At 60.6% G+C, this 27,114-nt stretch overlaps 3 gene segments (V, D, J or C); all 3 read right to left on the bottom strand.

Annotated features, from left to right (window-relative positions):
- The window catches only part of LOC309803787 (Ig alpha-1 chain C region-like), a 158,297-nt gene extending 137,933 nt beyond the window's left edge, over positions 1 to 20,364 (bottom strand). The window contains exon 1 of the C gene segment in view: positions 20,322 to 20,364.
- Positions 957 to 9,540, bottom strand: LOC309804453 (Ig mu chain C region membrane-bound form-like). The segment is given in 8 exons: positions 9,512 to 9,540; positions 8,996 to 9,170; positions 4,837 to 5,203; positions 4,432 to 4,761; positions 3,853 to 4,170; positions 3,358 to 3,690; positions 1,110 to 1,225; positions 957 to 1,022 (listed from the first exon to the last, which is right to left on the bottom strand).
- LOC309803786 (Ig mu chain C region membrane-bound form-like) overlaps positions 9,466 to 27,114 on the bottom strand; it is an 81,637-nt gene continuing 63,988 nt past the window's right edge. Inside the window, exons 3-9 of the C gene segment in view lie at positions 19,676 to 19,713; positions 13,558 to 13,875; positions 13,153 to 13,482; positions 12,574 to 12,891; positions 12,079 to 12,411; positions 9,828 to 9,943; positions 9,466 to 9,741 (exon numbers count right to left, since the gene is read on the bottom strand).

The following is a 27,114-nucleotide window of genomic DNA, read 5'->3' on the forward strand; positions in this document are numbered from 1 at the left end:
CCCCTGCCACCCCTGTGGGAGGTGGTCCTGGGGGCCCCCAGCACTCTGAAATTGCCTCCCAGGGGAGATGGCTCCCAGTCCGCCCTCACCTGGGCCACCTCCTCTGGTCCCTGTGCCTCCTCTCCTGTCCCACTGCCTGCTGCCACAGCTGGCCCGGACTTTTCTGCATCGCCTGGCTCAGCTCCTGTCTCCGAGCGCTAATTCCTGGCTCCCTTACCTCCTGCCAGCTGTCCCCCTTTCTGGGCCTTTCCTCTGTGCCTCTCCCGGCTGTTTCACCTGAGACTTCTGCGCCCGCTTCCGAGCTCCGTCACCATCTGCTGGGCAGCGGGTGAGGGCCCGCGCTCCTGCAGGGCACACGGCGGCTGCACACGTGCCGGGCGCCCCTCCTGAGTCCCACCCGCACACACCAGGCACTCCCAAGGTCGGACAAGCCCTCCTGTGGCTGGGCTTGCTAGGAACAGAGACAGAGTGACAAGACCTCACGCGGGGCTCGTGGTGGCGTCCCCACTGACGCACACAGGGGCCCCAGCTCAGGCTGCGCTGGGAGACCAGGCGGGGGGTCCTGTCCAGCTCATCTGTCTTTCTTCCTCTGGACCAGCCCCAAGACCCGGCCTGGCACGTCCTCCATGGGCCTGGGAGGAGACACACGGCCCTTTCCCACGAGCCCTTTGGAATTGGGGTCAGCTCTCGGGATACACAACACACAGGAGTGTGGCTTGGGAAAAAACCTTCACAAGGAAGCAGTATCACAAGATAAAATGTACATATTTATTTCAAGGCCACAAGCGAGACATTGCAAAGCAGGGCCGGGCAGAGCCCATGGTTGCGGGCTCCATGCTTGGCCATGGCATTTGGCCACGTCGGGAGAAGCCGGTTTCTTAGAGCTTGAAGCTGGAGAGGGACATGGGGAAGATTTCAGTACAAGTGGACAAGCCATGCAGACTCCCTGGCCTCAAGGCGGCTCCCCTCTCGTTTCGTCTCTGGTCCCCCGTGTCCTTGGCTGTCCTTGGCTGTCACTTCACCTGCAGGCGACAGAGACCACGTGAGTGGGGGGGGTGGGGGTCCCCGGGGGTCGTGTGCCACCCACTCCCCGCAGCCAGGTGGCCCACCTTGAACAGGGTGACCGTGGTGCTGTAGAAGAGGCCCAGGAGGAAGAGGACGATGAAGGTGGAGGCCATGGTGTTGAGGTTCTCGAAGCCTTCTTCCTCGGCACTCACTTCGCCCTCTGCAGGAGACATGGCACAGTGGGTCAGCTCAGCCGCAGTGCCCGCAGAGCCCACCCTGGCTGCCCCTCAGCCGTGCGGCCACCGGGAGCTCTGGGGGCACGGCAGAAGCAGGTGGGTGGGTGGGCAGGCACATGCACTCCAGTGCCAGCCCCGCTGTGGGGCTGGGAGCTCCCGGGCTTGTCAGGCGGGGTCTCAGGCAGGCATGGCAGGACACTGACCACCCGATCCGGGTGGCCAAGCAGGCGCAGAGCGGGGCCCAAGCTGAGCAGGGAGGCGACCCCGAGCACCTTGTCCCAGGAGACCTGAGGTGGCAGAGAGCACGACCGAGCAGCACACGTACGCACGGGGTATGGCCTGTGCCAGGGCCGGTGGAGTGGCCCCCGGTGTCCTGGACTTCCCTGGAGGTCATAGGGCCACTTGGGGCTGAGAGGCAGGGGGTGGGCATCCTGTCCCCTGTGGTTTGGGATGGGCCACCTGGCCAGTGAGGACCAGCACTGGGGGCAGGTGGCTGTCTGTGCTGAGGGACCCGTCCTTCCAGCCTCCCTCCCTCTCCTTCTTGGGGCCAATGGCACACGGGAGAGGCCGTGTGGGGCACTGGCTGGCTTGTCTGCCCCACCAGCACTCAAGGCTGGGGGACCAAGGGGCCAGACAGATCCTGAGCCCCCAGGGAGGGAGACATTAGGATGAGAGGCGGAGGACATTCTGTGAGGTCTGCAGCCCCCACACTGGTGGACCCTGGGGTCATCTGGGGCTCAGGCCCCTAAAGGGCCAGGGGCCCAGGAGGGTCGGGAGGCGGCCTGGAGGGGCGGCAGAGTGCTGGACCCAGGAGACCTGCTCAGCCCCCTCTCCCCTCCCTGCCCACCTGGCTCTGTGCCCCCCATTTCCAGGCCAGTGTTTGCAGACAGGGCCCCTGCAGCTTCCTACTCCAAGGACGCCCCTCCTGGGACAGCCTCTCGCTGCCTCCTCACTGGGGGCGGGGATGGGGGCGCTGCTGCCCTCACAAGGGCCTGGACCGGGAGAGGCACCCCTCCGGGGCATGGGCCTGCGCCATTCTGAGGAACTGCAGCTGGCTGGGCCACGGTGGGCCTTGGAGCCCGCTACCCTGGGGCTGGGGACAGTGGCCACGGCAGGAGTCCAGGATGGGCCGGCCCGTGGGCACGCCCCCAAGCTGAGGCGGAAGGACAAGCAGAGCTTGGGCGTGACGCCCGGCAGCCGGAGTGGGGCAGAGGGGCACCGCCGGGGGGGGGGCGGCGTGTCTGCCGAAAGGCACCGAGTGACGGCTGTGCGTGGGTCGGCATCCGTGTCCACGTGTGCAAGCCTGTGCGTGTGCCGTGATTCGTGTGTGTGCACAAGCACGAGTACATCTGTGTGTATGTGTGCATATGTCTGTGTGTGCATGTCTCAGTGTGTGTCTGCGGGCCCGTGACTGTGCATACATGTGTGTGAGTGTGCATGAACCTGTGTATCTGTGTGTGTCTCTGTGTGTCCACGTGTGCATGTGTCCATGTCTTTGTGTGTGTGTGCCCATGTCCATCACATATGTGTCTGTGTCACGTGCATCCATGTCTCTGTCCATGTGTGTGCCTGTGTGTGTCCATGTCTGTGCGTGTGTGCACGCACACGTGTCTCTCTATGTGCGTGCCCACATGCATGTGTCTCTGCATGTATGTATGTAGCTCTGTGTGTGCATGCACATGCATGTGTTGCACACCCGTGTGCCCCCGGTGTGGCTGTAGAAGCAGCTAGAGGAGCAGTGAGTACAGGCTTGGCTTGCTGTGAGCATTCTGCAAGGAGCACCAGGGCTTCCAGGGCTGGGTCGGAGGCCCATGGGGAGGCGGGGCGGGGATGGTGGGGGAGGGTGGTCTGCTGGGCGGGGGGAGCACAGCCACGGCCCCCGCAGGGAGAGCACTGCTCACTCACAACCAGCATCTTTTGAATGGATCTTTTTATTTCTAATTTTTATAAAATGCAACGTCTCACCCACTGACACGGTTAGTTTGCACGCACGCATGCACACACACAGCGACGGTCACCAGGGCCTCGCCCTGGCCTGAGCGGGCAGCGGGTGGTCAGTAGCAGGTGCTGGCCGTGTCAGACATGACCAGTGACACGTTGTACAGGGTGGGTTTACCGGTGGACTTGTCCACGGTCCTCTCGGTCACCATGTGGGGCAGGGCCTCGTGGCCCACAACGCAGGTGTAGGTCTCTCCGCTGTTCCAGTCCTCCTCGCTCACCGTCAGGATGCTGTACACAAAGTACAAGCCGGGGCCCTGGGGCTCGGGTGCCGGGGCGCTGGTCACGTACTTGTTGGAGGACATGGGCTGTCCCTTCTGCAGCCACTGCACGAACACGTCCGCGGGCGAGAAGCCCTTCACCAGGCAGGTGACAGAGGCGGACTCCCGCAGGCTCAGCTGTTCCCGCGTTGGTGGCAGCACGTACACGGACGGCATATGCTTGGCGACCTCTGCGGGGGCAGACACGGTGGTGAGATCGGGTCGCGGGCGAGAGGGATCTGTCCTGGACAGCGGGGGGCACAGGGGCTCTCCTGGTGCCGCCTCGTTGTCCTCAGACCCCAGAAGCCGTGGGAGAGCCCGGGGCAGAGGGAAGGAGGCCAGGGCAGGCTTACCTGTGGGCCTGGAGATGCTGAGCTTCACTGGTGAGGGCAGGTCCGTGTGGGTCACCGTGCACGTGAACCCTTGTCCGGACTCCCAGTCCTCGACACAGACAGAGGCCTCACCCATGGCGCTGAAGGTGCCGTTGGCGTGGATCTCGGAGATGCTGGTGTGGGTCTGCAGGACCTTGCCGTCCTCGCGGGTCCAGGAGATGTTCAGGCTCTCATAGGTGGTCAGGTCTGTGACCAGGCAGGAAAGCGTGGCTGACTTGGTGAGGAAGATGCCAGCGAAGGACGGGGGGATGGTGAAGATCCTGATGAAGGAGGGTGGGACTGGAAGTGGGAAGAGAGTCGGTTGGAGTGAAATCAGGCAGAGGAATAGTGCAGCCCAAAGAGCAGGCACCCAGTTCGCTGAGTCCCTCGTGAGCCCAGGGTCCCACTGCAGGGGGGACAGTGGGCCCCCAGCTGCCCCCACACAGCCCCTCCCTGCCCTGGGCCGCTCTGAGAAGCCAAGGCTCAGGATGCTGCTGGCACGTCGGGGGCGGTGTCTGCACACTTGTGTGAGGGCCCCCACCCGCCCGGGGCTGTGCTCACCGCTGCACGCAGAGGACACGTTCTTCTGGAAGATCTGATGGTCATGCTCCACCTCACAGGTGAACACGCTCTGGTTGAGCCACTCACTCTCTGTGATGGTCAGCGTGCTGTAGGTCCTGAAGGTCACGGGCGAGGACGGCACAGTCTCCACCGGGCCTTGGCTGATGCCAGACACCACCCGCTTTCCCTCACGAAACCAGGAGAAGGAGATCTGCTTGGGTCTGAAGTCTGTGGCCTGGCAGATGAGGCTGGACGTGCGCTGGGGAGTGCCGGAGAAGGCGTCTCGGGGGGGCATGAAGACGCCCACGTTGGGAGGCTGGGGCTCTGGCACTGCAGAGAAGGACAAGGCGTCAGCGGCACCTGGCCTGACCCCCGCCCCCCGGCCGCGGGAGGAGCCTGGCTCACCTTGGACAGGCACTTTCACGGACTTGTCGCTGTTGGGGTACTTGGCTCTGCAGAGCAGGTACTCTTCGGGCCCCTGGGGGATGCTTGTGGAGGGCAGGAGCACCTGGGAGGAGGCCGTGTACTTGCCCTCCCTCAGGACGGCCGGGAAGCTCTGGATGTTCTGGCTGCTGACCCCGCTGCTGTTACTGTAGCTCCAGGAGAAGCTGATGGAGCTGGGCAAGAAGTCCCGGGCCAGGCAGCCCAGGGCCACCGGGCTCTCATCAGACAGGGGGCTCACGCAGGAGACCAGGGGGAAGAGAGTCGGGGGAGACTGGCTCCCTGAGGACCCGAGAGAGAGGACAAAAGAGAAAGGGGGTGTGAGAAGCGTCTCTCATGCCCTGGCGGTCGGTCAAGGGTCCGGGCAGCCCCGCCTTCCCTCTGGGACACTGGAGCCGGCACGGCCTCACTGCCCCTGGCTCAGCCACACTGGGCCCAGCCTGGGGGACTGGGGTCGGAGGGAGGGTCTGAAGGTCATCGGTGAGGATGACGCAGACTCAGCTCCGCCAGCCCTCAGCACAAGCAGATCACTGAGGTCGGCCCAGAGCAGCCAGGATGGCCCAGCGTGACTCCCAGGGCTCAGCTGAGGTTAAACCCTCCCAAAACAGCTTGTCAGCTGTCCAAGTCGAGCCAGCCCACCAGTCCACTTCTGCGGGACCCATCTCAGCCCCCCTTAGTTAGCCCAGCCCAGCTCAGCCCAGTTCAGCCAGCTCAGCCCAGTTCAGTGCAGTTCAACCCAGCTCAACCCAGTTCAGCCAAGCTCAGCCCATCCAGCCCAGCCCAGCTCAGCCCAGCTCAGCCCAGCCCAGCTCAGCCCAGCCCAGCTCAGCTCAGCTCAGCCCAGCTCAGCCCAGCCTAGCTCAGCCCAGCTCAGCCCAGTTCAGTGCAGTTCAACCCAGCTCAACCCAGTTCAGCCAAGCTCAGCCCATCCAGCCCAGCCCAGCTCAGCCCAGCTCAGCCCAGCCCAGCTCAGCCCAGCCCAGCTCAGCTCAGCTCAGCCCAGCTCAGCCCGGCCTAGCTCAGCCCAGCTCAGCCCAGCTCAGCTCAGCTCAGCTCGGCTCAGCTCAGCCCGGTTCAGCACAGCCCAGCTCACGCCAGCTCAACTCAGCTCAGACCAGCTCAGCACAGCCCAGACCAGCTCAGCACAGCCCAGTTCAGCCCAGCTCAGCTCAGCCCAGTTCAGCCCAGCTCAGCTCAGCCCAGCTCAGCCCAGCTCAGTCCAGCCCAGCTCAGCTCAGCCCAGCCCAGCCCAGCCCAGCTAAGCTCAGCTCAGCCCAGCCCAGCTCAGCTCAGCCCAGCTCAGCCCAGCCCAGCTCAGCCCAGCTCAGCCCAGCCCAGCTCAGCCCAGCTCAGCCCAGCTCAGCCCAGCCCAGCCCAGCCCAGCCCAGCTCAGCTCAGCCCAGCCCAGCTCAGCTCAGCCCAGCTCAGCACAGCACAGCACAGCTCAGCCCAGCCCAGCTCAGCCCAGCCCAGCTCAGCCCAGCTCAGCCCAGCTCAGCCCAGCGCAGCACAGCGCATCCCAGCTCAGCACAGCTCAGCTCAGCCCAGCACAGCCCAGCACAGCCCAGCCCAGCCCAGCTCAGCTCAGCCCAGCTCAGCCCAGCCCAGCTCAGCCCAGCTCAGCCCAGCTCAGCACAGCTCAGCACAGCCCAGCTCAGCACAGCACAGCACAGCCCAGCTCAGCCCAGCCCAGCTCAGCCCAGCACAGCCCAGCTCAGCCCAGCCCAGCCCAGCCCAGCCCAGCTCAGCCCAGCCCAGCACAGCCCAGCACAGCCAAGCTCAGCTCAGTCCAGCTCAGCTCAGCCCAGTTCAGCCCCACTGAGCCCCACTAAACCCGGCTCAGCTCAGTCCAATCCAGCTCAGCTCAGAAAGCCCGGTTCAGTCCGGTTTTGTCCAGCTCAGCTCAGGCCTGCTATGGGCAGCCCAGGGTAGCCCTGCACAGTCCTGAAAGCCCAGTGGTTCTAGCCGGAAAGCTCCAGACCCACTTGTCTCGGCTAAGGCACCTGGTCCAGGAATCCCGCACAGCTGGGCTGGGCCCGGGGTCAGGTCCCTTTGTGCCTCTTGCTCTCTCTCCTCCCCGGAGTCCCTGTCCTCCCCTTCCCACTGGGCACCCGATTCCTCTGTGCCTGCCCCAGGCCCGGCCGGCTTCGGCTCCCAGCAGTGTCAGGCAGCACCTTCCTCAGCTACCTGGGATAATGCTTGCTGGCGACTTCACATTCCCTAAAGCATCTTGCAAGAGCCGAGGCGCATTTGCCATCATCAGAAGCAAGGTCCCAGTCTCTCTGGAATGGGCAGCATTGCTTCTCCGGGGAGAGGAGAGCCTTGGGGACGCTTCCCTCCGTGCCTTGGCCTCACTGAGCACGTGCCCTTGGCCCAAATTGCTCCTCACCCCCGAGTCTCAAATGAGTCCGACTTGACTAAATCCCCTCCAGGAAGAATCCTTATTAACCATAACGGGAAACGCATTTTGTCTGAAGTGCCGCTCACAGCTGTGCTCTTTTCCCCAAAGCTCTGCAGAAAGCAGAGGCTGCTTTCCAGTGCACAGCAACGATCTAAAACCCAGAGCCGCGCTTCCCGCTTAAGTGAGGACACGGGAAGGGGTGCCCTGTGTGTGTGAAGCACCCGGACCCACACAGGCAACAGTCAAAGACTGATTCCCCTTCAAGTGAAAACAAAAACATTTCATACAGATTTCCCGGAGCAGCAAACCTGGCAGCGCTGGCTGCCTTCCTCTTACCTTTCCAGGCTCCCGGTCACTGGCAAGTCCCGGGGGGTCTTTGGCCTGGAAGAATTCCTCCAAATGCCTTAAAAATGGCTGATTCACCACTAGCCCCCTGGCTGGTGGCAGAAGCCAGGACTGCCATCCCCTGCTCCGGGCGGTCCCAGGAGACCCCCAGCCATGGCGGGCCTGGGGGCACCCGCTCTCGGACCCTCCACGGGAGCTCCTTCCACTGAGAAGCTGGCTGGACCGATGACTCAGAACAGAGGCGGCCCTTCCAAAGCGTCCTGAGTCCTTCCGGACTCACACCCGCCTGCGTCTCCTCAATCCACCAACCAACATGGTTAACTGAAATAATTCATGACGAATGCACACATTTCACCTAAAATCTGTCCTGAGCTGGATACCTGCAAAGCGGTCTTGAAAAATACTGAAAGGAAGGCAACCGTATCAGAATACCAGAGTGTTTCTTAGTCACGAAGAGAAAATCGACCGTCTAAAGATTGTGGGCACACTCATAGTGAAAACAGTGCTTCGGGGCATTGGAGGATGATTTGGGATTAATTACCTTAATTAATGGGGGGTACCCCATTAGAACATTATACGGATGCATCGATAAAATGCACCTAAGACTATTTACTTTCTTAAACATTTACTTTGAAAATGAGTATAAATGAGCAGTTGATAAGCTAAAACTGAAATAGATTCAAATAGTTCAAATAGGAAATAGGAGCTGGCCACCCCAGGAGCACAGAATGGGTCCTCTCACAGCCTTTGAAGGACCAGCCCTGCCGGCACCTTGATCTTACTTCCAGCCTCTAGGCTGTGAGAGAATGAACTTGTGCTGTTTAAGCCTGGCCTGTGGTTCTTTGTTGTGACAGCCCTTAGACACTCCTACAGGTGCTGTCCTGAGCTATCAGCCCCGTGGCCTGCGTGAGAACCCCCCATCCCCGCTGGGGGTGGCTGTGTTCTGTGGGACCCCTCACTGAATGTCCCACAGCCTGACAGCGTGGGCTGCAAAGGGCCCCATTTAATCAGAAATACGCAGCAGGAGCCCATGGCCAGGGGATGGGTTTCCCTGGGGACCCGTGTCCACTTCCAGCTCGCTTCGGCAGTCGCCTCTTCAAGCCCCTGCCACCCCTGTGGGAGGCGGTCCTGGGGGCCCCCAGCACTCTGAAATTGCCTCCCAGGGGAGATGGCTCCCAGACCGCCCTCACCTGGGCCACCTCCTCTGGTCCCTGTGCCTCCTCTCCTGTCCCACTGCCTGCTGCCACAGCTGGCCCGGACTTTTCTGCATCGCCTGGCTCAGCTCCTGTCTCCGAGCGCTAATTCCTGGCTCCCCTACCTCCTGCCAGCTGTCCCCCTTTCTGGGCCTTTCCTCTGTGCCTCTCCCGGATGTTTCACCCGAGACTTCTGCACCCGCTTCCGAGCTCCGTCACCATCTGCTGGGCAGCGGGTGAGGGCCCGCGCTCCTGCAGGGCGCACGGCGGCTGCACACGTGCCGGGCGCCCCTCCTGAGTCCCACCCGCACACACCAGGCACTCCCAAGGTCGGACAAGCCCTCCTGTGGCTGGGCTTGCTAGGAACAGAGACAGAGTGACAAGACCTCACGCGGGGCTCGTGGTGGCGTCCCCACTGACGCACACAGGGGCCCCAGCTCAGGCTGCGCTGGGAGACCAGGCGGGGGGTCCTGTCCAGCTCATCTGTCTTTCTTCCTCTGGACCAGCCCCAAGACCCGGCCTGGCACGTCCTCCATGGGCCTGGGAGGAGACACACGGCCCTTTCCCATGAGCCCTTTGGAATTGGGGTCAGCTCTCGGGATACACAACGCACAGGAGTGTGGCTTGGGAAAAAACCTTCACAAGGAAGCAGTATCACAAGATAAAATGTACATATTTATTTCAAGGCCACAAGCGACACATTGCAAAGCAGGGCCGGGCAGAGCCCATGGTTGCGGGCTCCATGCTTGGCCATGGCATTTGGCCACGTCGGGAGAAGCAGGTTTCTTAGAGCTTGAAGCTGGAGAGGGACATGGGGAAGATTTCAGTACAAGTGGACAAGCCATGCAGACTCCCTGGCCCCAAGGCAGCTCCCCTCTCGTTCCATCTCTGGTCCCCCGTGTCCTTGGCTGTCCTTGGCTGTCACTTCACCTGCAGGTGACAGAGACCACGTGAGTCGGGGGGTAGGGGTCCCCGGGGGTCGTGTGCCACCCACTCCCCGCTGCCAGGCGGCCCACCTTGAACAGGGTGACCGTGGTGCTGTAGAAGAGGCCCAGGAGGAAGAGGACGATGAAGGTGGAGGCCATGGTGTTGAGGTTCTCGAAGCCTTCTTCCTCGGCACTCACTTCGCCCTCTGCAGGAGACATGGCACAGTGGGTCAGCTCGGCCGCAGTGCCCGCAGAGCCCACCCTGGCTGCCCCTCAGCCGTGCGGCCACCGGGAGCGCTGGGGGCACGGCAGAAGCAGGTGGGTGGCTGGGCAGGCACATGCACTCCAGTGCCAGCCCCGCTGTGGGGCTGGGAGCTCCCGGGCTTGTCAGGCGGGGTCTCAGGCAGGCATGGCAGGACACTGACCACCCGATCCGGGTGGCCGAGCAGGCGCAGAGCGGGGCCCAAGCTGAGCAGGGAGGCGACCCCGAGCACCTTGTCCCAGGAGACCTGAGGTGGCAGAGAGCACGACCGAGCAGCACACGTACGCACGGGGTATGGCCTGTGCCAGGGCCGGTGGAGTGGCCCCCGGTGTCCTGGACTTCCCTGGAGGTCATAGGGCCACTTGGGGCTGAGAGGCAGGGGGTGGGCGTCCTGTCCCCTGTGGTTTGGGATGGGCCACCTGGCCAGTGAGGACCAGCACTGGGGGCAGGCGGCTGTCTGTGCCGAGGGGCCCGTCCTTCCAGCCTCCCTCCCTCTCCTTCTTGGGGCCAATGGCACACGGGAGAGGCCGTGTGGGGCACTGGCTGGCTTGTCTGCCCCACCAGCACTCAAGGCTGGGGGACCAAGGGGCCAGAGAGATCCTGAGCCCCCAGGGAGGGAGACATTAGGATGAGAGGCGGAGGACATTCTGTGAGGTCTGCAGCCCCCACACTGGTGGACCCTGGGGTCATCTGGGGCTCAGGCCCCTAAAGGGCCAGGGGCCCAGGAGGGTCGGGAGGCGGCCTGGAGGGGCGGCAGAGTGCTGGACCCAGGAGACCTGCTCAGCCCCCACTCCCCTCCCTGCCCACCTGGCTCTGTGCCCCCCATTTCCAGGCCAGTGTTTGCAGACAGGGCCCCTGCAGCTTCCTACTCCAAGGACGCCCCTCCTGGGACAGCCTCTCGCTGCCTCCTCACTGGGGGCGGGGATGGGGGCGCTGCTGCCCTCACAAGGGCCTGGACCGGGAGAGGCACCCCTCCGGGGCATGGGCCCGCGCCATTCTGAGGAACTGCAGCTGGCTGGGCCACGGTGGGCCTTGGAGCCTGCTACCCTGGGGCTGGGGACGGTGGCCACGGCAGTAGTCCAGGACGGGCCGGCCCGTGGGCACGCCCCCAAGCTGAGGCGGAAGGACAAGCAGAGCTTGGGCGCGACGCCCTGCAGCCGGAGTGGGGCAGAGGGGCACCGCCGGGGGGGGCGGCGTGTCTGCCGAAAGGCACCGAGTGACGACGGCTGTGCGTGGGTCGGCATCCGTGTCCACGTGTGCAAGCCTGTGCGTGTGCCGTGATTCGTGTGTGTGCACAAGCACGAGTACATCTGTGTGTATGTGTGCATATGTCTGTGTGTGCGTGTCTCAGTGTGTGTCTGCGGGCCCGTGACTGTGCATACATGTGTGTGAGTGTGCGTGAACCTGTGTATCTGTGTGTGTCTCTGTGTGTCCACGTGTGCATGTGTCCATGTCTTTGTGTGTGTGTGCCCATGTCCATCACATATGTGTCTGTGTCACGTGCATCCATGTCTCTGTCCATGTGTGTGCCTCTGTGTGTCCATGTCTGTGCGTGTGTGCATGCACATGTGTCTCTCTGTGTGCGTGCCCACATGCATGTGTCTCTGCATGTATGTATGTGGCTGTGTGTGTGCTTGCACATGCATGTGTTGCATACCCGTGTGCCCCCGGTGTGGCTGTAGAAGCAGCTAGAGGAGCAGTGAGTACAGGCTTGGCTTGCTGTGAGCATTCTGCAAGGAGCACCAGGGCTTCCAGGGCTGGGTCGGAGGCCCATGGGGAGGCGGGGCAGGGATGGTGGGGGAGGGCGGTCTGCTGGGCGGGGGGAGCACAGCCACGGCCCCCGCAGGGAGAGCACTGCTCACTCACAACCAGCATCTTTTGAATGGATCTTTTTATTTCTAATTTTTATAAAATGCAACGTCTCACCCACTGACACGGTTAGTTTGCACGCACGCATGCACACACACAGCGACGGTCACCAGGGCCTCTGGCCCTGGCCTGAGCGGGCAGCGGGTGGTCAGTAGCAGGTGCTGGCCGTGTCAGACATGACCAGTGACACGTTGTACAGGGTGGGTTTACCGGTGGACTTGTCCACGGTCCTCTCGGTCACCACGTGGGGCAGGGCCTCGTGGCCCACAACGCAGGTGTAGGTCTCTCCGCTGTTCCAGTCCTCCTCGCTCACCGTCAGGATGCTGTACACGAAGTACAAGCCGGGGCCCTGGGGCTCGGGTGCCGGGGCGCTGGTCACGTACTTGTCGGAGGACATGGGCTGTCCCTTCTGCAGCCACTGCACGAACACGTCCGCGGGCGAGAAGCCCTTCACCAGGCAGGTGACAGAGGCGGACTCCCGCAGGCTCAGCTGTTCCCGCGTTGGTGGCAGCACGTACACAGACGGCATATGCTTGGCGACCTCTGCGGGGGCAGACATGGTGGTGAGATCGGGTCGCGGGCGAGAGGGATCCATCCTGGACAGCGGGGGGCACAGGGGCTCTCCTGGTGCCACCTCGTTGTCCTCAGACCCCAGAAGCCGTGGGAGAGCCTGGGGCAGAGGGAAGGAGGCCAGGGCAGGCTTACCTGTGGGCCTGGAGATGCTGAGCTTCACCGGCGAGGGCAGGTCCGTGTGGGTCACCGTGCACGTGAACCCTTGTCCGGACTCCCAGTCCTCGACACAGACAGAGGCCTCACCCATGGCGCTGAAGGTGCCGTTGGCGTGGATCTCGGAGATGCTGGTGTGGGTCTGCAGGACCTTGCCGTCCTCGCGGGTCCAGGAGATGTTCAGGCTCTCATAGGTGGTCAGGTCTGTGACCAGGCAGGAAAGCGTGGCTGACTTGGTGAGGAAGATGCCAGCGAAGGACGGGGGGATGGTGAAGATCCTGATGAAGGAGGGCGGGACTGGAAGTGGGAAGAGAGTCGGTTGGAGTGAAATCAGGCAGAGGAATAGTGCAGCCCAAAGAGCAGGCACCCAGTTCGCTGAGTCCCTCGTGAGCCCAGGGTCCCACTGCAGGGGGGACAGTGGGCCCCCAGCTGCCCCCACACAGCCCCTCCCTGCCCTGGGCCGCTCTGAGAAGCCAAGGCTCAGGATGCTGCTGGCACATCGGGGGCGGTGTCTGCACACCTGTGTGAGGGCCCCCACCCGCCCGGGGCTGCGCTCACCACTGCATGCAGAGGACACGTTCTTCTGGAAGATCCGATGGTCATGCTCCACCTCACAGGTGAACATGCTCTGGTTGAGCCACTCACTCTCCGTGATGGTCAGCGTGCTGTAGGTCCTGAAGGTCACGGGCGAGGACGGCACAGTCTCCACCGGGCCTTGGCTGATGCCAGACACCACCCGCTTTCCCTCACGAAACCAGGAGAAGGAGATCTGCTTGGGTCTGAAGTCTGTGGCCTGGCAGATGAGCCTGGACGTGCGCTGGGGAGTGCCGGAGAAGGCGTCTCGGGGGGGCATGAAGACGCCCACGTTGGGAGGCTGGGGCTCTGGCACTGCAGAGAAGGACAAGGCGTCAGCGGCACCTGGCCTGATCCCCGCCCCCCGGCCGCGGGAGGAGCCTGGCTCACCTTGGACAGGCACTTTCACGGACTTGTCGCTGTTGGGGTACTTGGCTCTGCAGAGCAGGTACTCTTCGGGCCCCTGGGGGATGCTTGTGGAGGGCAGGAGCACCTGGGAGGAGGCCGTGTACTTGCCCTCCCTCAGGACGGCCGGGAAGCTCTGGATGTTCTGGCTGCTGACCCCGCTGCTGTTACTGTAGCTCCAGGAGAAGCTGATGGAGCTGGGCAAGAAGTCCCGGGCCAGGCAGCCCAGGGCCACCGGGCTCTCATCAGACAGGGGGCTCACGCAGGAGACCAGGGGGAAGAGAGTCGGGGGAGACTGGCTCCCTGAGGACCCGAGAGAGAGGACAAAAGAGAAAGCGGGCGTGAGAAGCGTCTCTCATGCCCTGGCGGTCTGTCGAGGGTCCGGGCAGCCCCGCCTTCCCTCTGGGACACTGGAGCCGGCGCGGCCTCACTGCCCCTGGCTCAGCCACACTGGGCCCAGCCTGGGGGTCTGGGGTCGGAGGGAGGGTCTGAAGGTCATCGGTGAGGATGACGCAGACTCAGCTCCGCCAGCCCTCAGCACAAGCAGGTCACTGAGGTCGGCCCAGAGCAGCCAGGACGGCCCAGCGTGACTCCCAGGGCTCAGCTGAGGTTAAACCCTCCCAAAACAGCTCGTCAGCTGTCCAAGTCGAGCCAGCCCAGCCAGTCCATTTCTGCGGGACCCATCTCAGCCCCCCTTGGTTAGCCCAGCCCAGCTCAGCCCAGTTCAGCCAGCACAGCCCACTTCAGTGCAGTTCAACCCAGCTCAACCCAGTTCAGCCAAGCTCAGCCCATCTAGCTCAGCCCTGATCAGCCCAGCTCAGCCCATCCAGCCCAGCCCATCCCAGCTCAGCCCAGCTCAGCCCAGCCCAGCTCAGCCCAGCCCAGCTCAGCTCAGCTCAGCCCAGCTCAGCCCAGCCTAGCTCAGCCCAGCTCAGCCCAGCTCAGCTCGGCTCAGCCCGGCTCAGCTCAGCCCGGTTCAGCACAGCCCAGCTCAGGCCAGCTCAACTCAGCTCAGACCAGCTCAGCACAGCCCAGACCAGCTCAGCACAGCCCAGTTCAGCCCAGCTCAGCTCAGCCCAGTTCAGCCCAGCTCAGCTCAGCCCAGCTCAGCCCAGCTCAGTCCAGCCCAGCTCAGCCCAGCCCAGCTCAGCTCAGCCCAGCCCAGCCCAGCCCAGCTAAGCTCAGCCCGGCTCAGCCTGGCTCAGCCCGGCCCAGCTCAGCCCAGCTAAGCCCAGTTCAGCTCAGCTCAGCCCAGCTCAGCCCAGCCCAGCTCAGCCCAGCTCAGCCCAGCCCAGCCCAGCTCAGCTCAGCCCAGCCCAGCTCAGCTCAGCCCAGCTCAGCCCAGCTAAGCTCAGCCTGGCTCAGCCTGGCTCAGCCCGGCCCAGCTCAGCCCAGCTAAGCCCAGTTCAGCCCAGCCTGGCTCAGCCTGGCTCAGCCTGGCTCAGCCCAGCTCAGCTCAGCCCAGCCCAGCCCAGCTCAGCCCAGCCTGGCTCAGCCTGGCTCAGCTCAGCCCAGCTCAGCCCAGCACAGCCCAGCCCAGCCCAGCGCAGCCCAGCGCAGCTCAGCTCAGGACAGCCCAGCTCAGCCCAGCTCAGCTCAGCACACACCAGCATAGCTCAGCCCAGCTCGGCCCAGACAGTGCAGCTCAGTTCAGCTCAGCTCAGCCCAGCACAGGCCAGCAGAGCCCAGCAGATCCCAGTAGAGCCCAGCTCAGTTCAGCCCAGCTCAGTTCAGCCCAGCTCAGCCCAGCTCAGCCCAGATCATCTCAGCCCAACTCAGCCCAGCTCAGCCCAGCTCAGCACAGCACAGCACAGCACAGCTCAGCCCAGCTCAGCCCAGATCATCTCAGCCCAACTCAGCCCAGCTCAGCCCAGCTCAGCACAGCACAGCACAGCTCAGCACAGCTCAGCCCAGCTCAGCACAGCTCAGCTCAGCCCAGCACAGCCCAGCACAGCCCAGCACAGCCCAGCTCAGCTCAGCCCAGCTCAGCCCAGCCCAGCTCAGCCCAGCTCAGCCCAGCTCAGCCCAGCGCAGCACAGCGCATCCCAGCTCAGCACAGCTCAGCTCAGCCCAGCACAGCCCAGCACAGCCCAGCACAGCCCAGCTCAGCTCAGCCCAGCTCAGCCCAGCCCAGCTCAGCCCAGCTCAGCCCAGCTCAGCACAGCCCAGCTCAGCACAGCACAGCCCAGCCCAGCTCAGCCCAGCCCAGCTCAGCCCAGCACAGCACAGCCCAGCCCAGCCCAGCCCAGCCCAGCTCAGCCCAGCCCAGCCCAGCCCAGCCCAGCTCAGCCCAGCCCAGCCCAGCCCAGCACAGCCAAGCTCAGCTCAGTCCAGCTCAGCTCGGCCCAGTTCAGTCCCACTGAGCCCCACTAAACCCGGCTCAGCTCAGTCCAATCCAGCTCAGCTCAGAAAGCCTGGTTCAGTCCGGTTCTGTCCAGCTCAGCTCAGGCCTGCTATGGGCAGCCCAGGGTAGCCCTGCACAGTCCTGAAAGCCCAGTGGTTCTAGCTGGAAAGCTCCAGACCCACTTGTCTCGGCTAAGGCACCTGGTCCAGGAATCCCGCACAGCTGGGCTGGGCCCGGGGTCAGGTCCCTTTGTGCCTCTTGCTCTCTCTCCTCCCTGGAGTCCCTGTCCTCCCCTTCCCACTGGGCACCCGATTCCTCCGTGCCTGCCCCAGGCCCGGCCGGCTTCGGCTCCCAGCAGTGTCAGGCAGCACCTTCCTCAGCTACCTGGGATAATGCTTGCTGGCGACTTCACATTCCCTAAAGCATCTTGCAAGAGCCGAGGCGCATTTGCCATCATCAGAAGCAAGGTCCCAGTCTCTCTGGAATGGGCAGCATTGCTTCTCCGGGGAGAGGAGAGCCTTGGGGACGCTTCCCTCCGTGCCTTGGCCTCACTGGGCACGTGCCCTTGGCCCAAATTCCTCCTCACCCCCGAGTCTCAAATGAGTCCGACTTGACTAAATCCCCTCCAGGAAGAATCCTCATTAACCATGACGGGAAATGCATTTTGTCTGAAGTGCCGCTCACAGCTGTGCTCTTTTCCCCAAAGCTCTGCAGAAAGCAGAGGCTGCTTTCCAGTGCACAGCAACGATCTAAAACCCAGAGCCGTGCTTCCCGCTTAAGTGAGGACACGGGAAGGGGTGCCCTGTGTGTGTGAAGCACCCGGACCTACACAGGCAACAGTCAAAGACTGATTCCCCTTCAAGTGAAAACAAAAACATTTCATACAGATTTCCCGGAGCAGCAAACCTGGCAGCGCTGGCTGCCTTCCTCTTACCTTTCCAGGCTCCCGGTCACTGGCAAGTCCAGGGGGGTCTTTGGCCTGGAAGAATTCCTCCAAATGCCTTAAAAATGGCTGATTCACCACTAGCCCCCTGGCCGGTGGCAGAAGCCAGGACTGCCATCCCCTGCTCCGGGCGGTCCCAGGAGACCCCCAGCCACGGCGGGCCTGGGGGCACCCGCTCTCGGACCCTCCACGGGAGCTCCTTCCACTGAGAAGCTGGCTGGACCGATGACTCAGAACAGAGGCGGCCCTTCCAAAGCGTCCTGAGTCCTTCCGGACTCATACCCGCCTGCGTCTCCTCAATCCACCAACCAACATGGTTAACTGAAATAATTCATGACGAATGCACACATTTCACCTAAAATCTGTCCTGAGCTGGATACCTGCAAAGCGGTCTTGAAAAATACTGAAAGGAAGGCAACCGTATCAGAATACCAGAGTGTTTCTTAGTCACGAAGAGAAAATCGACCGTCTAAAGATTGTGGGCACACTCATAGTGAAAACAGTGCTTCGGGGCATCGGAGGATGATTTGGGATTAATTACCTTAATTAATGGGGGGTACCCCATTAGAACATTATACGGATGCATCGATAAAATGCACCTAAGACTATTTACTTTCTTAAACATTTACTTTGAAAATGAGTATAAATGAGCAGTTGATAAGCTAAAACTGAAATAAATTCAAGTAGTTAAAAGGGGAACTTTCTAGTTTCTGTCAACATCTTTGCCTTATTTTAGAAATGCAAATTAGCCAGATGTTGTTGTGTTCAGTGGAACACTTTCAGTTTTGTGGGGCTGAGCAACACCGTCACCAAACCACACCTTGGTAACCATAAGCTATAAATTTACCAACTGTGTTTTCTTGCTTCCCAAAATAGACTCTCGACTGATCTGCTTCCTGCCACCTGCTGCAGGTGGCCAGCCCCACTCGTGGCCATCTTGACTAACTCAGCACCACCAATTAATTTAAAAAATAAGCCGAATTTATTATTGCCAAAAGTCAGCCTTGAATCAGGGCATGGGGCCGACAGTACCGAGTTACTACTTCTCGGCCAAACTTGCACCCCTATCAACTCCCCAGAGACAGGATTCACAGTTGTTAATTGAATGATAAAATTTAAAATACATTAAAAGTCTCTCACATTCTAAAGTCTCAATTTTCCTAATCAGGAGTCACTTGAAGGATACCCTGTCTTTTAGTGTTTCATAAGCGCCTCTTATGATGAACATGTATCTTTCTCTTAGCAAGTGTCCTCACAAAGCCCTGTAACTGTAACCTCCCCAGGCTCTTCCTTTCGGGGGGCTAGGGCACCCTGCTCTCACCAAGATTGGGACACTACACGTCCATCCTCACCCAGACAATTCTAATCCTAACCAATAAAGAATTTGAAGTACAATCTAGCACAGAGCACACCTCATATCTGAAGAGGATATTTCACTATGCCTTCCACATGTGGCATTCCTGTGGTTCTAGAAACACAATCATCAAGGCACACTCCTCAACTGACTCTATGATTGTAGCAGCCAAATTATCTCTTGCCATAGACCAAACTGTCCTGCCGCTGAGGGGGTCCTGGGACTCCCCCACAGGTGGCCCTTCCCGCCTGCAGCCGCCTCTTGAATGCCGGCAGTATTCCAATTTTTGAAAGACATCAGAAAATCCAGAGGCTCTGAAATCCCTAGGGCACCTGGTCCTGGTCCCCTCCTGGCCAGTCTGCCCAGTCCCCCGGCGGACACAGACATGTCCTGAGGACCAGACGGCGATGCTCAGAAAACCCCAGAGAAAGGAGCAGAAAATAAAGGCCCTGGAGGGGGCCATTCTTACCTGAGGAGACGGTGACGAAGATCCCTTGGCCCCAGGTGTCTCTACCGTAGTAATCACTGTGGTGGGATCTCCAGCCTCACCTCACAAAAACCTCGGGGGCCCGGCACGGCCCCATGGCGCCCGGGGACCTGTCCTGTCTACAGGCGCCGCACGGAAGCCGACGGTCTGAGTCACTTATCCGGAGGGCCCCGGAACCCTCTGCTGGCCCTGCTCCCTCCAGGCTGCCCTGGAGACCCCACATCCCAGCCTGGCGCCCAGAAGCCAGACCACTGCCCACCTAGGCTGTCTGACCATGAATCACGAATCCTTAACTCAAACTCAGAAGTCCAACCAACCTCAAACAGCCAGCCACCTGCCCCAGAAAGCTGACGGAAGCTCCTGGTGATGCTCGAATCAAACGACAAGACCAGCCAAAGGAGCTGTCTTGTCTGTCCCCGCACCGCGGCAGCCTTGGGGCAGGGACGTCCATCTCTGGGCCCCTATTATGGGGACCCTCTCCCTGGTTCCCTTTCCGGTCCTCCAAAGTGCCCCGCGCCTCTGACATTGAGACCCTGACACCGCGGGTCTTCCCAAGTGTGGAGGGGGTGAGGACTCACCTGAGGAGACGGTGACCAGGACCCCCTGGCCCCAGTTGTCAAACCAGTTGTCACACTGTGACAACTATGCCGGGACCCCAAGCAAGAACTGGTGGCTGGCCAAGACCTCCGGACCACCCCGCATAGCACCTACCGTGGCCGGCAGGACCTTGGGAGCCCAGAGCCCGAGGGTGGCTGAGACCCCCAGAGAAAGCCCTGGCTGCAGAGCCCAGCCAGAGAGGGCGTCTGGAACCTCTGCTGCTCGCTGGGGTGAGCCTGGACCCCCTCGGCCCTCTTTCCGAGCCCCCCAGGCTGCCCCAGGCCCTCTAGACCTGAGACCCAGACACCCTCATTTTCCCCCCAAATGCAGCAAAAAAGTCTCAGAGAAAGTGAGGCAGGAGTGCTCGTGAGGACTCACCTGAGGAGACGGTGACCAGGAGCCCCTGGCCCCAGGGGCTAATGGGGTCACAACGCCGTGGGCCCCATTGGGGGGTGTACAAAAACCCAAGCCCCAGGAGGCTTCCTGGTCCCACCCGAAGCCCTACCCCCAAGTCCCTGCGGCCCCAGGCGCGGAGCCCGCTCGGCCCAGACTGTGTTCCGCCAGCAGAGGTCCCATTTCCGCAGGACGGGGAGGCAGATGGCCTCAGGAGCAGCCTCCCCCGGGGACCCCCGAGGGTCCCACATAGGCCAAGGACTCTCTGGACGTTTCCCCCCGGCCCAGGACAGAGGAGGCAGAGAGCTGTCTCACCCGAGGAGACGGTGGCCAGGGTGCCCTGGCCCCGAGCGCTGAATCGGTCCTGGTCACCCTGACGCACACAGGTCCCGGCCCCTGGGGAAGCTCTGCTCAGGGCTCCTCCCTCCCAGCCGCCCCTGTCCCGGGGCCTCTCAGCCCAGCTCTCAGCTGGCTCACCTCCAGGGGCTCTGTCAGCTCCCAGGCCTGGTCCTGAATGGAGCCAGGACCCTGCCTGTGCTCCAGGCCTCCAGCCCTCAGGCATGGTGGTGCAGCCACAGACCCCAGGGACCTGGCCCGCGGCTCAGGCGGAGCAGCTGTGGGGGACCCTTACCCGAGGAGACGGTGACCAGGGTACCCTGGCCCCAGAGGTCAAAGTTAGCATACAGGCACAGTGAGCTGGCCCCGTGCTGGGGGGCCCAGAGACCTGCACCCAGGGCCCCCAGGGAGCCCCCAGGAGCTGGAAGGTCTGCTCCCTGCTTGAAGAGACCGCCCAGCCCCTGCCCCCGCGAGCGCCCTCCTGCCCGAACCCCGTGGTCTGGGATTGGACGTCCTCTAGACCCCTGACTTGCTTTGCTCCCACGAGGTCACATTTTCACTGTTTAGCCTTCTGTGCAGCCTGCTGCTCGGAGGCTCAGGGCCTCTCAGCCCTCCTCGATTCCCAGCTGGGCTCCCCTCAACCCAGTACCCCTTCCCCAGGCCTCGGGAACCCAGTCCCTTGCCTGGAACGCATCCCATCTCGTGCCCACCTGGAAAGTCCCTTCACATTCCCAGATGGCGCATGCAACACTCCTTCTTCAGGCTCCCTACCCGCCCCCCTTGTGCACCCAACTGTGAGCCCTCAGGCCGAGGACCCAGATGCCCTGGGGCCTCTCTGCCCAGGGGTTTTGTAAAGTTGTCAATCACCATGGCCCCAGCTAGCACTGTGGTTCCTGGCTTGGCCAGAACCCCAAGGGCGGGCAGTGCGTGAGGTGGAGCCGGGGCAGGTCGGCCACGGAGCCCATGGGAGACCCCTGCCCACCAGTCCCCACAGTCATTCCTGGGCTGGTTACAGATAATTTGCCGCTGCTAATAATCCTCCCAGTGTTGAAGGCTGCCTGCGCGGTTTCCTTTTTCTTTTAGAAATGAGAGCACATTCAAGTCTGTCCCGCGTCCGCCTGCACTGGAGCTATGTTCTCAGGCGGAGAGAGCCCTGCCATGCCAGTGGGCGGGGTCCTGGGCCGTTGCTGAGCCGCAAGGTGGCTGGCTCCTGCCGGCGCGCCCTGGGGAGTCTGTCAGGGTCTCTCTGGTCGCAGCTGTGGTGCTGGCAGCAGCCCCCTTGTTAGCACTGTGAGGCCTTTCGCTGCCCTCTGTGGTAACGGGCTCCGGGGGGCTGCGGCTGTGCTGATGCTGGGCCACTGTGTGCCCACACGGCCGGACCCCTGCCATGTCCCCCCGCTGCTGGTTCTCGGGGAGGGTCTCAGCTCTTTTGATGGCCCGGCTGGAGGGAGGGTGCGAGGGGAGGGGCATGATGGTCTAAAGGAGTGGATTCCCCCTCCCAGACCTGCATGAACCCTGGGGGGTCCTGGGGGAGGGGAGGAGGAGGCCTGCACTCAGCAGCGTCAAACCTGGGGCTGGGGTGCCAGGACCCACAGGTGTGCCAAGTGTGGGCCCTCACAGAGGGGAGATGCTCACAGGCACCCAGAGGCCAGGTGTAAGTGTGGTGGGCGTGCTCGCCCATGGACCACTGCCGCGGGTGGACTGAAGGGCACGGACATGGCTGGGGACTGGGAGGCGGTGATGACGCCCTGGAGGCTTGCTGCGGGAGGGGTCAGGGGATAGCATGTGGGGAAGTCTGTGTGTGTGTGTGTGTGTGTGTGTGTGTGTGTGTGTGTGTGTGAGTGAGTGAGTCCAGCTGACCCCAAGACCCAGAGGCTGGGCCCTGTGCCTGGAGGAGAATGGCAGGTGGTTGGATGTAGCCTGATTTAAAGGTGGCCTGTGTGCTCAGCAAAGAGGCTGAAGGATGGGGAGCCTTTTTGAGAGTCTCACCCTCTGCTCAAGGGCCTCTGGTCTCCCTTTAAGGAAATGGGGGGTGGGGCTGTCCCAGGCCCTCCAGGAAATGTCTGCTCTGGCCTTCCAGCGCATCTGGATTTTTGCCTGGGGGAGGGGAGGTGCCCACCGTGCCCTGCCAGCCCCTCTCCTCCAGCCCCGTGTCTCAGGCCCCACCCAGCCCGAGCCCTGTCTCTTCAGCACAGCAGAGGATCAGCACGTCTGCAATATCGTGTACCCTGTGGAGAATGCAGCTCTGCCCTTGGGGGCTGGCGTGTCCTCTTGGCCCCCAGGTGTGACAGGATCTGGCTTTGGCAGAGCTTTTTAAGCCCTTCAGAGAAAGTCCTCCCCGGCCCCCTTCCTGGCAATGGTGTGCAGAACTTGGGTCAGGGCAGCAGTGGTGGGTCTGGAGCCGGCAGGCCACGCGGCTGGCTGTGCTCATGCCCAGGCTGGGCTCCTGCTACAGCATCCCATGGCCAGGTCCTGGGATGCCGCTCCTGCCGCCACCCACTTCAAGCACGTGCCAGAGGAAGGAGAGTGGTGTTAAAAGTGTGTGCCCCAGCGAGTGCCAGGTGAGGCGTCTGGATCTCTGTAATGGGGTGGCCAGAACGGGGCCCATTGGCCATGCTGAGTCAGTCTCCCAGCTTCTGCCCAGAGCTGTGTCCCATAAGGTGCCCCCACCCCACTCTGGAACAGGTGGCTGGGAAGGCATCTCCCAGCTGGGCTGTCCTGAGCAGGAGTTGGAGTCGAGCTGAGGACTGGACCCCTGAGGCCAGGGTGCCCTTGTCACTCAGCTGCCTCATTAGAGTCAGGACACATCCATGCAATTACTTCAGTAAATAGCCAGTGAGCTACAAATGACTCTGGGCCTTGATGTTCATGACGGGAGGCAGGTGGGAACAACATTCCCTGTGCTCCTTGAACTTCTGGATCACAGTGTCCAGGAGATGTAGAAGTCAGAGATGACATGTGCTTGGGTGATGGAGGCCTTGCTTAAGGGCGGGGGCTGCGGCTGGGCCCAGGGCTCTCCATGGCCCACTCCAGGGTCCTGTTTTCCTAGAGCTGGCACTGTGGTAGACCAGATGGCCAGAATGTGGGTGCACTTTGGTAAGTGAGGAGGACCTTCCTCACGTTTGTGCGGAGAGTGCTTTGTATCTGAGATTTGGCTTCTGATGGCCTCCACCCTTGGGGAACTGGTCTCTGGACATTTTGCTCCAGAAGGAAGGTCCTTATGGGAAAAAACACAAGAGGAAAAAGTGCTTGGTGCTTCACTTATCAGTTCAGAAGGCATACAAGGGCATGTGGTTGCTTCAGTCAATAAATCAAGAGTTGCAAGATGTTACCAAAGGGAAAAGAAACAGGGGGACTTCCCTGGCAGTCCAGTGGTTAAGACTTCGCCTTCCAATGTGAAGGGGGTGTGGGTTTGATCCCTGGTCGGGGAGCTAAGATCCCACATGCCTCACAGCCAAAAAAAACAAAACATAAAACAGAAGCAATATTGTAACAAATTCAAGAAAGACTTTAAAAATTGTCCACATAAAAAAAACTCTTAAAAAAAAGAGGAAAAGAAACAGGAATTACCTCTTTTAAGGTAAGGACATGAGCAAAAAAGGGTAAAAACCAGAGAAAAAGGTAACAACTTACAAAGAAATTTTTAATAAGTGTGGGGGGACACCAACACATGCTATAAATTTCAAAAGGCAATAGTCACAAAATGAACAAAAGATTCTAGTGCCTGCTAGACTGTTCCCCCCTCCACCCCTACAACCCAGAAGAGGCAGTGGGGGTGGTTAAAGTTTTGAGAAGTCTCCTAAGTTCCCCCACGGTCCTGGGAGGAGGACACTGACTGGGAGTGTCACCACACTCTATGGGAAGGACACCTCCAGCTACAGGGGACAGCCGGCCTGATCTTCAACAGAACAACCAAAGCTGGCTGGCCTCCCCACGGAACGAGGAGATGGGGTGGGAACTTGCTCAGTGCTGAGGATACGGGGCTGGCAGGCTGTGGCTCTGAGGATGTCTCGGCCACTCCCTCATGACTGCAGAGCTGCTGCCATGGTTAGAAGCATGAAGGGCTCCCACAGCACCCGGCAGGAGGAAAGGCAGGAACAAATGCACTCTTATTGCAGCCTGGCTTTTTATGCAAGAGGGGAAGCCCCCGCTGCCCCCACACCTCCATGTCAAGAATGATGCTGTGTCCACAGCCTCCCCTGACTGTGCCGTCCCTGCACCCGGGAACACCCTTCTCTGGGAGATCTGGGGAGGTTGAGCTGCTCTAAGAGCACCTCATTTTAGCCTCTTCTTTCTGCCTGGCACAGGCTGGTTGCCTCTGGGAGCTGCCACAGGAAAGGGGGTGAGCAACGTCAGTGGGTTTTCAGTGATGGGTGCAGGAGCTCCTGTGGTTCAGATCCTGATGGCAGCATGCCTTTGACAGAGGGACATGCCTGTCCCTTCAGTACAGTGACCTGGATATTCAACAAAGTCTCAGGGACCATGACACCCCCTTCACCCCTCCTTTGCCCTAAGGTTACAGTACATCAGGCCAAGGTCAGTGCTTGGCCAACAGTCCCCAGAGGGGGCATCCACAGCCTTAGGTGGGGCCAAGATGTCAGGCACTCACCCTCACCGTACAGGACAGGGAGGGGTGCCCGACAAATGGCCCCATCATTGTTGTGTGCATTTACTTGCATGCATTTGTTTGCATTGTCAAGCCTTATGCATGTTTGAGGCAGTTTGCCAGCTTTTCTCCTGAGGGCTTCCTTGACTTGGAGTTTGAGGTTCTTTCCTGCCATGAACTCCTTCCACATTGTTCCCACGGACTCCTGCCATCGTGAATTTCCAGCTGAAGTTGAAAGGAAGGGAGAAGAGCAAATCGCCCTTGAAATTCTTGGAAGGCTCCCAATGGCCGTTGGTTCTGGCACCCACACTGTGCTGGAGAAAGTGGCTTTTCTGTGGATGAGGTCTAGGGATGAACAGAACCAGGAAGCATGGCTCCCTCAGATTCCAGAACAGGAAGACTCCCTCCTGAAGACTGGATGATGTGCTGGCCTCCATAGCCACATGTGCCGCCCCCTCCACCACTGACCCACTGCATTTAGCCCACATGTGCTCAGTTGCTTTTCTGCCGGTGGTGCTGCATCTGCTCTGAGCCACACCAGCTCCCTGCAGCCCCTGCAGTGTGTGGACCCGACCCACTCCTCTTGCAGCAGGACCAGGACTGCTGTGTCTGCAGAGTTGCAGCCAACTCCGGGTCCACATTTACTACAGCTTTCCCCTGGAAAACTCACATAAATGCCCTGAGCCTTGAGTTCCTTCGTCTATAAAAAGACGGATAACAAAGAGGGAATCAAATGGTGGAGTAGAAGAATGTGGAGCTCACCTCCTCCTACAGATACATCAAAACCACCTACATATGGAACAATTCTCACAGAACACTTTACTGAGCACTGGAAGAAGGCCTCAGACACCTGAGAGGACAAGAAAGATCTCCACATAACCGGGTAGAACAAAAGAAGAGAAAAAAAGACGAAGCGGGATGTGACCTGCACCTCTCGGAAGGAGCTGTAAAAGAGGAAAGGTTCCCACACTCTGGGAAGCCCCCTCACCAGTGAGATCAGCCGGCATGTGGTGGGGGGTGCTTCAGAGGTTTGGAGGAGAGCGCAGCAACTGGTCTGTGGCAGGCAGAACAGAGAGAGACCTTGCCATTGCTCTGTGTGTCCCAGTCTGAGACATGCTTCTGCTGATATAGGCAGGGGCTGGATGCTGAAGGTCAAGCTTTGGAGGTCAGACCTGTGGAGAGGACTGGTGTTGGCTGCGTGGAGACAGCCTGAGGGGGCTGGAGTGTGGTGCGGCCACAACCAGGGTGTATGCGGAAGAAGACTGGGTCTGCCATAGAAGCTAAGTACCATTGTTAAGTGGCACGTGAAGGGAAGAGTGGGGCGGGTTATGCCATAGCAGCCTCTTTCTCCATGCACTAGACAGGACACCACCTCAGTGGGCTCCAGGAGTGTGTGCCAACAGGTTGCCCCCTCACAGAGGTGGGTCCCAGGGGCTGCACCATGTAGGAAGCAGGGCTGAAACCTCTTCCCGCAGCTGTGTGAGCTGTGACTTTACCACCACCACCAGCTTTGTAAACTCGGTGCCTGTAGGACACCCAGGCAGACAACAGGTGCTCCCACGGCCGGGGTAGGTCTGGCCTTAGCAGCTGTAGGCTTTGTGGGCACGTGCACATGGGGACTGGGCCGGGTCTGGGTCTGAGCTGCCTGCATAGCACTCACAGTGGGTCCAGGTGCATGACCACTGTGGTCCTGGGACCTGACTTCAGTGGATCTGTGCTGGTGACCTTATGAAAACAATGCCTGAGCGACCCCAGGGCTGATTGCTGGCATCCCCACAGTTGAGGTGAGGCCAAGGGCAGTGCCAACAACAGTGTATTTTGTGAGCCAGCACAACAGGTGACAGGTGACACCACAGGGCACACTACTGATGGACAGCTCCAGTGGAGAAATACTCAGCGGCTCCTCTCACAGTGGGCGCACTCCAATACCTCCTACCTTAGACTGCAGCTCAGAAACAGATCTGGGGGCTTCTATTCCAACAACTAGGGAGCAGGCCCTTCCCCCAACAGGGCTGGGACAACCACAGAGCAAAAAGAGGAAGCCCTGCTCAACATCCAGTGCAGGCTCTGGTCACCACAACACCAGTCACACTTCCTATCAAGGAGATAAGAGCCAACACTCACTGAGGAAAGAGGTGGCAGGTATCCACACTAAAAACAGCCCTTGTACCAAAAAATATTAAACCCACACAAGCTACACAGAGACGCCACCACAAATATAGCCCTCCGAAGCTACAGTAGATAATTGTTTCTCCTAAACTCACAGAGTAAGAGAAATATAAGCCAAATGAAGAAGCAAAAGAACCACTCTCAGTTAAAAGACCAAGAGAATTCCCTTGGAGGAACAAACAATGAAACATACCTCTTCAGTCTAACAGATACCAAGTTCAAAAAGTCAGCAATGAAAATACTGAAGGAATTAAGAAAGGTTATTGACAGAAATGCAGATTACTGTAAAAGGAACTAGAAACTAAAAGGGGAA

Source organism: Mesoplodon mirus, assembly GCF_964341445.2.
Source record: "Mesoplodon mirus genome assembly, chromosome: 5".
Lineage (NCBI taxonomy): Eukaryota > Metazoa > Chordata > Mammalia > Artiodactyla > Ziphiidae > Mesoplodon > Mesoplodon mirus.